Source organism: Zonotrichia leucophrys, chromosome 2 (genome assembly GCF_028769735.1).
Source record: "Zonotrichia leucophrys gambelii isolate GWCS_2022_RI chromosome 2, RI_Zleu_2.0, whole genome shotgun sequence".
Lineage (NCBI taxonomy): Eukaryota > Metazoa > Chordata > Aves > Passeriformes > Passerellidae > Zonotrichia > Zonotrichia leucophrys.
In genome coordinates this window covers 65,974,658-65,989,432 of record NC_088171.1, presented here as the reverse complement: position 1 = coordinate 65,989,432, position 14,775 = coordinate 65,974,658, and the positions used below count along the sequence as shown (strand labels likewise).

General features: G+C 38.6%; 1 protein-coding gene across 1 annotated transcript in view; it reads right to left on the bottom strand.

Moving 5' to 3' along the window:
- The window catches only part of ELOVL2 (ELOVL fatty acid elongase 2), a 50,897-nt gene that overhangs the window by 35,281 nt on the left and 841 nt on the right, over positions 1–14,775 (bottom strand). The gene's annotated exons all lie outside the window — the stretch shown is intronic.

The window sequence follows — 14,775 nt, the reverse complement described above, 5'->3', positions numbered from 1 at the left end:
TTACAGGTGTGAATCTACATACAGCCCTTCCTGCTGCTGCTTGTCTGAAACAACAGCTTAGGGATTGGTAAAATTATCTCACAAATAAGGGAAAACACAATGGATAATAACCCAATGCAATGAAAGGAAAAAAAGTTAAATTTACTTTTGGATCTTTTAACATTCACCTTTCTATAAAATTGTGATACAAAATGAAGACCAAACTGTAAAGCTTTGCATTTGTGTTTGCATTCTCTCTTCCTAGCTGACAAAAATACCCTTTCTATTTTTCCCTTGTTCCTCTGAAAGACTGGGTTTTAACTCATGATACTGAGGTATCAGAAAGAGAGCTCTTATGGCTCCCTGAAAATGCCAGATTTTAGCTGTAGTGAAGCAGAAGGGAAGTTCTGCCTCGTACTGACAAATTTATAATAATGCATGATGAAAACCCAAAGCCCAGCATGTATTACTTTAGTGCAGTTACATTTGAGAAGTGAGTTGTGCAACAGTTTACTTGGTGTAAAACTCCTAAAAGCTGATTGCCTGGCTTTGGGGATTGCTGCCAAAGGCAGGAACTTTGCAGGCACCTCAGCTCTGTGTGACAGGCCTTTACAACCAGGAGATGCTGGAGGAACAGTTTTCTCTCAAGCCTGATCAGTTGTGGGTTGATGACTCACATTAGAAATGAGAGTTTGAGCTGTTTTCAGATGGGGAGCCAACATACTCCAGACTTTTCACTTCTGATAAAAGGCACTAATATTTAGCTCCTTTCTGCTTTGGGATTTTAAATTTTGTTTAATAAGAGGTCTCTTTTCACTTGGTTTTGTGGTCCTGCTTATCCCACACATGGGAATAAGGATGGAGGAATAGCGGCTTTATGGTTTCCATCAGGATTCAAATCAGCTTAAAACACCATCAATACCATAGGTGAGAAAGCACTTAAGAGGCAGAAGAATTTTAGTGAAAACACTGTAAGTATGTGAGCTATTTCAGACATCAGTCTTGTTTCTGGACTATGCAACCTGCTAGGAGTCATAGAAAATATTAACTGCTTACATAAAATGAGGCAAGACTTGTTTGTTTTACCAGTCACACTACTGTCAGATCAGTTATTGTGAGATAAATTGCTTTTGCAAATTTAATCAGCTGTTCAAGGTTTGTTTAGGTTTTTTTTTAAGTACAAGGAAAAAGCATTTGGAAGGTTTCTGCACTACAATTGTATGGGTTAGAAAAAAAGTAATTTAAGAGCCCATTAATATTTACTTGGCTTTACAAAACCCTTTCATAGCTGAAGTGCTTGAAAGCATTCCACCCTTTACACATTTTTAATTTCTCAATCTTATCAAAGGCTGAGGGTCACAATGTTTCAAAGTGAAAAATCCCCTTTCTTGAATGACTGCTTGCATGATTTCCCTTCTACAATTCCCAAACTTTTTTTGCTCTGTTCTTTGTGAATATGCTAAGTAATCACTAAAATAATGCAAGCCAATTTCAGCTCTTAGAATAGATCTCATATGGCCTTAAAAGAAGAGTAAAAAGGAAGAGTTGCTGCTGTGGCCCAATTTGCAGCATCTGTCAGTTATGTACACTCCCAAGAACTGTATCTTTATAATCCATCCTCTTGCTTGTTATCAGAATTTCAAAATGAAACTGTCACCAAAGCAGATCAGTGCAATCCTTTTAAAAGTAATCCTGCTCAATTCTACCTGCTACACAGGGGAACATCAGCTTAACTTGTAATTAAAGAAGATTTCTCCAGGGAGACCTCAGATGCAGCCTGGCAGTTCCCAAGAAAATGGTAGCAATTATTGACCTCATTTTCCTTTGCCCCAACAATCAGATTTAAAATGACAGAATGGCCTGAGTTGGAGCATAATTCCTGACAGTGATGATGTGACAAGAATGTATGATGGTGAGGGAATAAACAAAAAGGAAATCAGTTAAAAATTACGCAGTAGATAAAAATTCTGCCTCCTTCTAATAGCCTGAGTGAATATATCACTTTCTCAAGCAAAGCAACAATCCTTGGGAATGGGTTCTGGCTTGAATAACAGAAAGTTTCCTCTGGAACAGGCAGGTCTTAAAGTTACAAGCAAAAAACCCCAATGAGTTTTTTTAGAGAGAAGTTAATTCTGTTTTGGTTGCTTTCTTAATTGTCTGTTCAGCTCTTGTTGATTTTACAAGACATTGGGAAGACAGATCAGTGTCAGAATGAATTTTACATCAGCAATATGAAAACCTGCACAGCTTAACTTACCTGTTTCCAAACAGCTAGGCTTGATAAAGGATGCCCAACCAAACTGCATCTGAAGAACCAGTATACAGTTTCACCATATATAAGAGCAAGACAGTCAGATGCACTTTGAGAAGCACAGGAAAATAATTCTACCAAAACAAAGGAGGAAATCACCCTTTTAAGGCTTTGGATTTACCAGATTATTTAGCTTTGGAACAGAATATTCCCCAAATATATACTGGGTGTAAAGTGTTTGCCCAAAATTTGCCCCATGTTCTACTACACGGTTTTTGCAACAAAGATTTTGCATCCTACATTTAGACCCATTCAATAAATAAACCAAAAGGGCACAGGGAGTAAATGAAATGAGGTAGAGGAGAATTACAGCAACTAGTTTATATGGCAGCTCAGTTTTCTCAGTATGCCATATCATGATCAGTTTGTTTTCCTCACTGTTTGCAGACAGATTTTGTTGCTGCTGAGAAGCTGATTCCATAAGTTAGTATAATGCATGCAGGGCTTTATTTTGTGCTTTGCATACACAATTGATCATTTTTCTGGAGAAAGAAACAGGGACAAGCTGACAACATATCCTTTTTAGTACTGTGAAAATCTCTTCTTTTTCTACAGCAACAAACTTCACGATCTGAGATGAATAGATGCTCAGCCTCTGCACACGATCTCATGGCTTGTTGGACAAAGAACCTTAAAAAAAACCCAAACTAAAACAAAACTCCCCCAAAAAATCCCAAAGCAAGAGCTCTGATTTTCCCACAATCCTGGCAGTGCAGGAGGACAAAGGGCACTCTATGCCAAAGAAGTAGGTTTCTTGGTTGCCGTCCCAGATGTCTGCAACTGTGTCCCCACGGCAGGGATTAATGTGCAAGGGACTGCCTGCCCCTCCTGACAGAGGCAGGGGGATCAAAAAGGATTTTATAAAATGTGTTCCCTGGCTGGGGCTTTCCCCCAGTGAGCAGTTTTGCCTGAGTTTCTTAATCAGCTCATGCCAGTGCTGGGGGGTCCTCGGCTGCTGGCAGGGGAGACAAGGCAGGAGTATTTGAAAATCTGTGTGGGTAGCAATTCTAGTTCCTCTGGGCACACTTAAAAGTAGGGCTGTGTGTTTTTCTCTTTAAAAGACAAGAAATTAAATTAAAGTACTAAAGTGTAAACATATAAAATTAAATAGTATTAGGGTGCTTTTTACATCTTGTAATCTTTGACAGGCAATTGTCAGCAGCCCTTCAGAAAACTGAAAGTCAAGAACTCAACTTGTAAAATATTAAGTAAATAATTGCTAAATTCAGACTTTTTCCTGCAGTCTTAATTCCCTTTATAGATACACTTTTGCCAAGGAAAAGAGTGGTAGAAGATGAATACAGCCTCTGAAGCATGTAAAAAAAAAGGAAAACTATAAGAGATGCTGGAAAAATTGACAGCTTCCTACATAATTAACACTTGTTTCAAACCAGTTACAAAGTCTCATTGTCAGGATATAGGAATTAGAAGGCACTTCTAACACATAAAATGCTACAAGTACTTTATGTAAGAAAATGAATGAAATGCAGCAGATTTTGTTTGCATCACTTAACCATGTACAGTACACGTAGGCAATATCTTATGAATTTGTGAAATTCACTAGTATCAATTTCATACTCCTGAAGTACTTTAAAGTTGCAATAGCTAGGGACTGTGTACAGAAGCTTGTTTTAAATATTAAAGGTTCCATGCATAAATAGAAAATTTATAACATAGGACACCGGATTTTTTTAGTTACAAATAATGGTCCTGAAAATACTTTCATCCTCATGAGTGAAACAGTATCAAGTTGAAGCAATTATTTAAGTGCCCTGAACTCCTTATAAACATAGAGAAAAACTAAATCAGAGCTAAACATCTGTGGCATTTTAAGTACCATGAAAGCCACAGTGCTGGCTGGAGAGTTGGACTGCCATGCTCGGGCCTCTCTGCTGGGAATGGCACTGCAGAGCTGTTGGCAGGGCTGGTTCTACAGCTCTTACCTATCTCAGATAAAGGCATTGGTTAATTGAAACTGTCCAAACTGGAGCTCTTGAAATACACTGTACCAAGTTCAGGTGAGCTGTGCAGGACAGTGACCTGCAGCAAAGGAATGGTGCTGTGTGCCTGGCAGCTGGCACAGCTGGAACAGGAGCAGAGGTGTTCATATCTTTGGCTAGCTTTTGCAGCAACTTCTTTAGTATAGATTCCCCAAATCAAACCCCTTCTGCCCTGCATTTTTACAGAACTCAGACACCAAATTCTTGTTTCCATAAATCTACAAGTTAAAGCCATACTTTCAAGCTTTTCACTGTAACAGTAAAACCAGAATTATATTTAAAACAAATACATCTAAATGAAGATTTTTACTGACCTCTGTGAATTCAGAAAGCTGAGAAAGGAACAAAGTGGGATTAAAACCCACAAAAGCACATCTATAATAATGCTTATTATTATAAGTTTGCTTTTTTTTCCCCCCCAAACCCTCTACTGAGTGTCTTATTTATACATTAAATTTACTAAGATGAATTCTGCCCAGCTGTTTCTCCTTTGTGGAAAATTGCACCTATAAACACTTATTCAAACTGGGCTAAGTACCTGCAAAAAGGCAAAATCTACCCTGGTGCATACTCTGTCTAATCTGTTCAAGTTGTTGAATTATACAAGGACATTAAACCAGGACAAATTCCCATCCCCCTGCCCCTGGAAGAAGCAGGATATTTATGAGGGAGCATGTCCATAGGACAATTATAACCCAACACATTATGGGTAAATGCCATGCTGGCTGATGGAGGGACCAGCAGAATTCCACACAGATGTAACATTCTCCTTGGCCAGACTCACTGGACCCACTGCCAGCAGTGGAGTGCTTGTGTCTTAATTTGTATCTTGATTGTATCTTAATTTCTCTTCAAAGACAGGGAGTGCAGGACTCTGGCAAGGTAACTAAGTCTGAGGTATGAGTGTGCATGTTTTCTATCTGTCCCATGCAGGGACTGGTCACATAGGTCAGGTTGTATCCTGCTTTAGCCTCATCCTAAAAGTAACAGCACCCAGCTGTTCTTGTTCTTACAGCTTGGGTGTGTTCTTTTGCCCACTAGAGAAATGTTTTTCCTTGGTTTGCAGTCATTTGCTGTGCCATTACTTTCGGTAGTTTCTGCCCAAATGGATAGAACCTTTCCTGAGCTATTTATAGGGATGTAAGTTGGAAAAGGTGAAAGAAAAGAATTTGAAGGAGGGGGAGGTGTTTGTAGCATGCTGCTGAGGATTAGAGAGTTCACATCCCAGCTTCTAAGGTTTCAGCCTTAATCTTCCAACACATGCAAAGCCTTTCAATTTCACTTCGAGGTCATTACCCATGTACAAAACTGTCTAACTGCTGGGTGACAAATGTGGACGCAAAACTCAGTACAGGAAGCTTTTCAGTTGGGAGTGTAAATTCTTCTGGGAAAGAAGCATGAAGTTTTCAGTAAAAATACCTACTTCTAAAATCTGTACCTTAGATTTCAAATCAAGCAGATTTCAAGCTTGTGAGTTGTAATAGACATTTATCTCCTAATTTATCACTTGATGGTAGATAGCATTTACCATTTACTGCTGATTGAAAGAAGAAAAGTAAAACCCAAAAAATTCTGAAGGGTAAGCCTGTCATGATGTCTAACCATATGTAAAGTAAACATGACTAGAAAACATGCAGTACTTCAGTGGGTATTGCTGGTCTTGCAATACATCTTGTGCCTTTGTAATTATGTCCAGTATTAGAAGATCAGCTTTCTTGGTGGAGGCTTTTCACACAGCTAGCTTTCTTCAGCATTCAGGAAGATCATCTGATAGGATCAGCCTAAGCTGACCTGGAAAGTCAAGCACCATTGAAGTTGGGAATTTCCATGTGCCATAACAGCTCCATGAGAGCCCTGCACCGCTGTGGCTGTAACACCGCTCCAGACTGAATGAATTGCTTCTCAGAAGAAACAGCTATTATAAAGACAGAGATCATTTGGAAAAATTTTGGTTCCCTTGATAGTTAAGCATCAATGAGGTTCAATGCTGCTCCAAAGTGGAGTGGGAGAAAAACTAGAGTTGCTGGCAAGGTCAGCTTGAAGTATCTGAGACCTGATATACATCACATGCACTGATCAAGTACCGCTTTCCAGAAAATGAATATCCTCACCAGCTTAGGTTTCCAAGAAGGATAAGCATCACTTCTTACTTTGCATCATGTGTGTGCTGTTAGGAATAACTATTTGAAGAGATAACTTCTTACAAGTAATTGCAATAAATACGTTTGTTCTACAGAAGTTAGAAACAGCACCGATGGCTCTTGTAGCTGATTTAACTTTCAGTACAGATAACCTTAAAAACTAAATAAATAGATAAGATAATAAAGATAAAATTAGAACCTTCTGTACTCAAAAAAACCCCCAAAAACACCAACTAAGGGAGAAAAACAAACTAGCACACAGAATAATTGTTTGCCAGTGAAATGCATTGTCTGACAGAGTGGCAAAGGTAATAATGGTACATCTAGTTTATTTAATGTCATACAGTACTAAGATGTTTCAGGCAAAAAAGCAGTCCTAAGAAGCTTTCCCATGGAAAACCAACTATAACAAGAAATACATACCTCTGTTTAAGTCTGTGCAATCTATAAATGTGGTGAGGGAGTAAATGTGTGACAGTTGTGAGAGTTAGGTGAACAGGCAAAATAAAAGGATTCCAAGTATCACTGATTTTAAAGAAAATCCCTCTATTTAGAATGATTTCTTTTATGAAGGCTATAAGAAAGAAAGTAGGAGGTGATGTCTGAAGATGTCCCCTGGTACTTTCCCCAGCTAGGTATAAACACTGTGTTATTTGAGGGCTCTAATTGAAATCGAAAGCTTCCTTCATTCTGACTGTGCGTATGTCTCTCTCCTAATTTAAATTCAGTTACCTGCATTATTAACCTGAGGAGCTGATCAGCTGTGTATTGATCAAGATATATCCTAAACTGGCTTATGGAGTCAAATGCATGACCATTTCAGGCAACGAATTCTCCAACACCATCTAATGCCAGATGGATGAATGAAGTGTCACAGGTATTTAATCATCTACTTTGCTATTGAGTTCAGTGGTCTTAATTTACACTGACTCATTATTTGAATAATATTGCATCCTCTTTGCTGAAACAACCACCTTATTGCATCCAATGGAAGCCTCTGAGAATTACACTTACACCAGTGTCTTACGAGTGCTGTTCATATTTGGAGGTGGAACACTGGGGAGACACCTTTGCAAAAGAAGCAAGAACATGTGAAACCCCAAGTTTCCTAAGACCAGGGGACTAGCATGGGTTTCTCATTTTCAGCTGATCAGGATGTTCCTTGTCCTATTGAGTGCTCAGGACCTGTTAGGTTTACTAAGTGTTTGCTGTATGCCTGTCAAGCTTCAGCAAGACCTGAGGTTTTACAAGCCAGAATATTGAAATACTCACACTCCTTTAAACTCAGGAAAACACATCTGGGGGGAGAATGGGACAGTGCTGTCTTCTTTCCCTTTTACACCTGTCTTAAAGACACTGCTCTCTGTCTTGGCTTTCAACTTTGTACCGTTCCATCAAACCACTTTCTGATCTGAATTCTGACATCTCCCAAAGGTGTCTGGCAAACAGAAGAAAATTACTTCATGATTGATGAAAAGGAAATTATTTTGTGAAAAAAAATCCTATTAAATGTAGTCCTGAAGGGACATTTTAGTTATACCAGATTTGAAATAAAATTATACTGCAAATTTAGTAAATGTAAAATGGGAAAAAATGGTTCTTTTTCTCCAGTAAGGTTATGAGAGATATTTTTTAGTTTTTCTTTAAGTTATTGTAATCAAAAGAACTCTTATCTACCCTTTTATCTTTGAAGGGTTTTTGCAGATACTATTAAAATACAGGCTTAGAAAGTCTACAGCACTAAGGAAGAAACAACTGTATTGAACCCAGAAGGTTTTCATTTCAGTTTTTACTGAAATGGAGAGGTATTTCTATTTTGCTGAACAATAAAGCTGAATGCTACCTCTTCTCTTGCCTTGCACAAAATGCCAGTTTTAAAGACAAGTTTCAAATGTGTTTCAGCACCAAGAAATCACAAGCTGTATTTCAGCTCTCAAAGGAGAGCTTGAAGATCCTGCAATGCTTTTGCCACATATAAAAAAAAAAAAAATCTTAGAGAGAATATGTAACTAAAATTCTGCCTGAAAAAAGAGCCCTGGAAATTGAAAAGAATGCTCTAAAATCAGAGATGTGATCTAGTTCTGGGGAAGGACTGATTGAACAGCTCTTTCTCATGGTTCTTAATCATCAAGCTGCCAGATAATGACAATAGCTCCAGTATTCCAACAGGAAAAATTTCCAATGTTGCTTTTAAGGGTGAATCCAGATTCTTCTAACACATTTTTCAGTGGATGTACCTAATTTTTGGGAGAAGATTTGGATTTCTTAGGTAACTCACATAAATAAGCTGTCTACTACTTGGAGAGTGACGATCACTGCTGGCTGGAAGACATCTCTCATTTCTGCTTTCCGTAGCAGCAGGAAGTGGGAAGAAGAAAGGAACCTATGAAGACTTTGCTAATCTGAACAGGTTTCTGATACACTTGTTTTCTAAGTCTTTGATTTTTCTTTTTCCTCCATTAACTTGAAAATATGGAGTTTTTATCTGGCTTCATGCATACTTTTCTGTCAGCATTAAAAGCTATGCCTTGGAAAGAAGTCGAGTCAAGTGAGTACTCCTAGGTATGAAGGGCTGATTTTAAGATTTAAATCCACAGTACAGTCTGGTGTAACAGCAAAGCAACACTGAAATGCTACCCTAGGAAGACACATAATACTAACAGCTGAGAGGACAGATGCAGCTGGTTCTAAAAAATATCCCATTGCATGGGGTATTTTTCATATCACACAAGCATCTGAATTTGAGTAGCCAGTCACAATGCAAATTGTGTAGATTACTTAATATATAAAGGTATTTAAATAATAAATTGACAAGTATATAAATATAAAAACATATAAAGACTTAATGATTTTTACCCCTGGAATTGCATGGACTACTGACAAACTGGAAAAAATTACACCATGTGCACAGTAAAACATGGTTCTGGCACAAATACCAACTCCTATCTGATCAGACCTTGCACAACCTCACAGTTAATCTTTTAAACTCCAGCAGAAGTAACTTGGCTGGCTGCAGGAGGCAATGGGAGAGAAAGCAGGTGTGGACAGTAATATTCAGAACTGCCTTACCAAGAGATGTGCCAATTCCCTGACAAGGAAATCACTCTCCAAAAGTTTGCCAACCATTTATTCCTTGCCAATTTGAAGGCACTTTGCTTTTTGGAACAGTTTCATCCATGCTTACAGAAAAATGCAAGAAACAGTCTTGTTTTACTTCTAGTTGGATGTGAAAATGCAAGTGTAATATAAGGAAATAAGGAAGCAGAAGCTGATGCCTGCTTTCTAAAGAGTCACTTGAGAACACAAAACAACAACTAAAGAAGGAAATATCTTCTTCTATAAACTGGTCCTTAACTTTGTTTTCTTCCTTCCACTTCTCCCTTAAATCCTGGAGGGCAAAACCTTGTATTTCAAATGCTAATTCATGTTTTGGACTTCAGTCATGTTTAAAGGAGACGGCACAAGGAGAGGAAAGGAAATGACAGTTGATTTTCAAGCTTAATAAAGAAGAAAACAGAGGGTATGGAAGTCCTCTTATGTCTCCTCCTCCAAAACAATTCTCAATTTTCCTCTTTTAAAACCCCAAATGAACCCTAATGAACTCTGAGGACACCTCTTCTTGAAACTGTATGAAACCCAAATAACAGAGCGCTGTCTGCTGGCACAGGATAAGAGGGTGCCCAAGCTAATTAGCTCTCTTTCTCCATCAGCCCCAACAGTGGGTATCCTAGAGTTTAATCCACACATAACTGGAATTTTAAAGCCCAGACTCTTAAACCCATTACACCATGGAAACACCCAGACCGACACTTTCCTCAGAATAAAAATGCTAATGACTGTGCTGCATGGTAATGCCCTAGTGATACAAAATGTCTGTAAACTGCCCCAGTTATTGTCACCCAGAGGAAATAACAGCTGCAGACTTTTTATCATGTGTGTAAGTCAGTCCCCCTGTTAGGCTGCTGTACCACATTGTCTTTGCTGGCTAAAAAGCTTCACGAATGGTGACTACTGACGAGCATCCTGTAGGAAGTTCTTTAAGAAATAAGGGAAGAATGGTTTGGTTGTGGCTCCTAATGCTTGGGTTTAGGACATTTATTTGAAACTTGGTCACCCTACTTCTAATTTCCATTTCTTGCTGTGTTGGTTTTCAAATGACGACACAGAATATGAGCTATTTCTTGCTACATTTCCATATCTGTCCTCCTTATGGTGAAAAAAACCAAAATCTCTCCAACCAATCATCAAAAAGGTAATGATCTTAATTTTTTATTCTCTAATTACATATCTTTGTATACAAATTTCTACCAGAGAGCCTGTGATTTCTTTCACTATGGGGTGCTGACCTTTACCACTTTATCACAGTCAGTTTTGACTAAAAAAAGGAAGTTCAGGGCAGTTTAAAAGTCATTATCTAGATGAACTCAATATTTTAAATTTAATATATTATTTTAATTAATTAATTAAATTAGTTAATTAAATATATTGATTAATTGATTTAATATTTTAAATTTATACTCTGTTCTTGTTAGACTTGTTAGACTTTCAAGTCAGAATACTTCCAGTATTAATAGCAATATAATGTTGTCATTTCTTGAAGATGTAAAGAATTCTAATTACACTGCTAAACCTGAATTATCTATTCCTCAAAAACTTAAAGTGGCTTTTGCTGTTAGTTAGGTAGATAAGATGCCCCATAGAAGTCATAAATATTCACTTCATTTCACATTGTACTCTACTTGTCAGCTGTGCAGCAGTCCCATGGGTAAAGATGCAGTCACTCAGATAGTGTGGCCCGTGTATTTAGCATATGAGAAGGGAAGCCACGGAGGGTTTATCCAGATAATGGATTTACAAGCTCCACTGTTGCCAGGCACTCACAAATTGGCTGATTAATTTGGTGTGCTCAAATTCTGAAGTGTGGCATTTATGATGTGACAGAGCTGCACATCCAGGGTTTGATTCTTCTCTGTTAGAGCTGGGAAATCCTCCTTGTACCTTTCCACCACTGCCTCACCAGGCAGGCTCATCCCAGCAGCTGTCTGGCTGGAACAAGCAGTTGTGCACTTAATTCCATCCCCATCATTTCCCTCCCTTCTCTGTTACCTTATTTAATTACAAATCAGGCTGCACTTGTGACATATTATTTTATCATTGAATATAGACTTCAGACACTCTTTGTATGGTGTTTAACAATGTCTCAGCTTTTAAATCAGTTTTACAGGCAGTATTTAACAAAACTTGGGAAGAATGATGATGTTATTCTATTTATTTACACTTGAATTTTGCTTAGATCAGGGAATAAACCAGCCCTTAATACTTGCCTTACTTTGGACTTTACTAATGCCTCAAGAAAATAATATTGCAGGGGTTTTTTTCCCCAACTTTTGATTGAGTCAGAGGTTCAAATTTAAAGTGTTTGCCTATGATTAACCTTTTTCTTCAATAAAGTCAAGAGATACTATAAAGTTAAATTAATGTAAAATTGAGTTCCTAATGAACAAGAGGACTGTGCTTTTTTTCACAGATCAGACTGCTTGTAATGAAGATACAATGATCAGTCTTCAAGAATCAGAGGATCTTCCTAGAGATGAGAGGGATCAACACCAAGGGCATGCAGGTTTTGGTATGTGGGTATCTGTAACTATGAATGCAAATGAATTGGTGGACTCTTACTACAGTTCCTGGAAGGTTTTTTCCCTAATCAATTTCACCATGTGAAAAAGGATTCAGTGTCTCTTCTTGAGTTTCTATGCAAGCAGAGCCTATCTTTCCTGTTCTATATGCAGCTTCTCAGCATGGTTTCTCATAGCCCATTAATTCTGTGTCAGTTGGCAACCCCCTGCCTTGCTGCTCTGGTTCTGGATGGCAGGGCTGCTGCAGTCCATTCCCTCTTCACTCTGCTGGAGCTGGAGAGATCTGGTGGGTGCTGTAGCACTGGGGGTGGTGTCATCAGGTATTTGTGCTGAGCTGATCTCTGTCTGATGAAAAACATTCTCTTCCAATTTGCGTGCCACTGTTCAAGGGCTAGAACGTCGTCTTTGCAATCGTCCTTCTCATGCAATATTCAGAGAAACTAACAAACACCAATGGACAATGAGACAGGGGTTTATTTTGGCTACAGTCAACAAAGAAGAGGCATTTTTGCTCTCTCTAGGGCTCTTTGCATATGTTCTGCAATCAGTGTATGCCCACACCAAGGTCCATATCCTGATATGGTGGCCATGACGCTTATGAATGCTTACAAGAGTTAGGTGTCTTTCTGTGTTGACTTCAGATTACAGGGGTATCAAAGCCTCTGAAGGAAATGAAAAGCATATTCTAGCTTCTGTCTCTCCTTCTACCACTGGATTCTTGTAGAGGTATAGATACTGGCAAAGGATCTATAATATCTAAATACAGTCCTCATGTTTATGCTTACCTTAGTGCTACCTAGTCTCTTTGGAAGCATAAGTTGTCATGACTGTGCGGTGCTATAGACCCTCTTACCCCATGAAAGTGGGATTTGACCCCATGGAAAATACACTGACAAATCAAAATGTGTAATCGGTTTAAAGTTCAAGGGTGCAGCCAAATCCTGAGCCAGTGTAATTTGACCTAGATTCACTGAAGCAAGGAGAGCTTCAGTGAACTACATAAACAGAAGAACCAAGCCACTGTGGTTGCCCTCATACGGTGAGGATGATGAGGAAATACTAAGTGCTTTATGATGGCAGTGGTTTGCTGCTTCAGCAAAATGTAGTTTCAAAACAAACAAACAAAAAAGTTTTCTTATGCAACTTTCTACAAATAATAGTGATTATTGAACACCCAGGATGCTGAAAAAACTCTCAGTTGAGTTTAAAGGACACTAGCAACATAAGCCTGCTTATCTCTATTTCTATACAAGTGAAGGGAATGCTCAATCAATGTTCCCACCACCTAGGCCAAAAATCTGCTTGTCCTACATTTGCTCCTGATACCTTTGGTAGTATACTCCGATGTCCCCATGACCCCTTGCCCCCAAGCTCCAGGTCCATCTAGAAATCGATGTGCTGCAACTTTTAACCCTGCATTAGCATCATTGCAACAGCTTTCATCAATAGCTCAGGTATCTGTTTCAGTAACTATCATTCCAAAGACACTCTTTCCAAAGTAACCTTCAGCCTTTATACCACTTCAAGGACTTTCTCAGATTGGCAATTTTTTCCTGAGAATGCCATTGCCCAACAAAGCTTGGGAAATGTCAGCAACTTTTGAACACTAAGATTACTGGACATACAGAAGCGCAAAATTTGCTAATCCAAACCCCACTTGTAGCTCTGAATGGCCACTTCTGGTTATTGCTTCCAGCCATTTCAAGAAAAATGTCAAGGTTAATTGAACAGCTCTAGGAACCAGAAAGAATTAAGGGTAGGTCTCAGCTATAATTTCCATTGGTATGAGGTTGCCAATGCCTATGTTACGAATTAATGCTTCCTTGATTTGCACCAGTATAACTGACTTCATCTCAGTCCTGGAAGGAATCAGAATGAAAGATTTTAACTAGTTCTGGATATTTTACCTTTCTTTCCTGCTGCCTCAGTACTCCTGAGCACCTGGGTATTACCTGTACCAATTACTGATAAATAATGTACATTACCTTCTGCAACACCAGGTATCTTTGTAACCTTCTTCCTCTGCCACAAGGGACACATTATCAATGGCTGGTATTCACTAAGTCTTTGTGCAGCTGTGGTAATTTAGTCATAGCTTTTGTGTTTATATTCCAAATTTAAAGGAAATAGAAATTCAATTATGTCACTCTAAGGGGGCTCAGGCAGCATAAACTACTGCACCATTTCAGGTCTTTTCAATAGGGTCCTCTCATATCTATCATCCCAAAGTGGAGTTGGTGGCAAATAGAATACACAGGAGAAACAGATTCAGACTGACAGCAGGTGTACACATGACTTTTAGAAAGAGGACTGAAGTTAATTCATAGAATGACTATTTGGATATTATTCATGTCTGGATTTATGGGGGAAGAAAGGGTCCAAACCGATTTTGGTTCAAGGAAGGCAGAATTTCCTATATGTGATGCAAAGACTTTTTTTTGGGGGGGGGAAAGTATTTTTGTTGTTAAATCATATAAAACAAAAACTAGGCTCAGTTAATCAGGTCTCAAGCTTCTGATACAACAAGCTTTGCCAAATTATTCATCCCAATGTGCTTCAAAATTTAAGGCTGCAAAACACTTCTTTGATAGTGTCCTACTTTGTAAGGTCGACAGTACACTTAATGCATTGCTGTTTATAAACAGGATGAGCCCCTTTGGGAAAGTTACTATGACTGCAAAGACACAATGTGCTGTGGGGAATCGGCA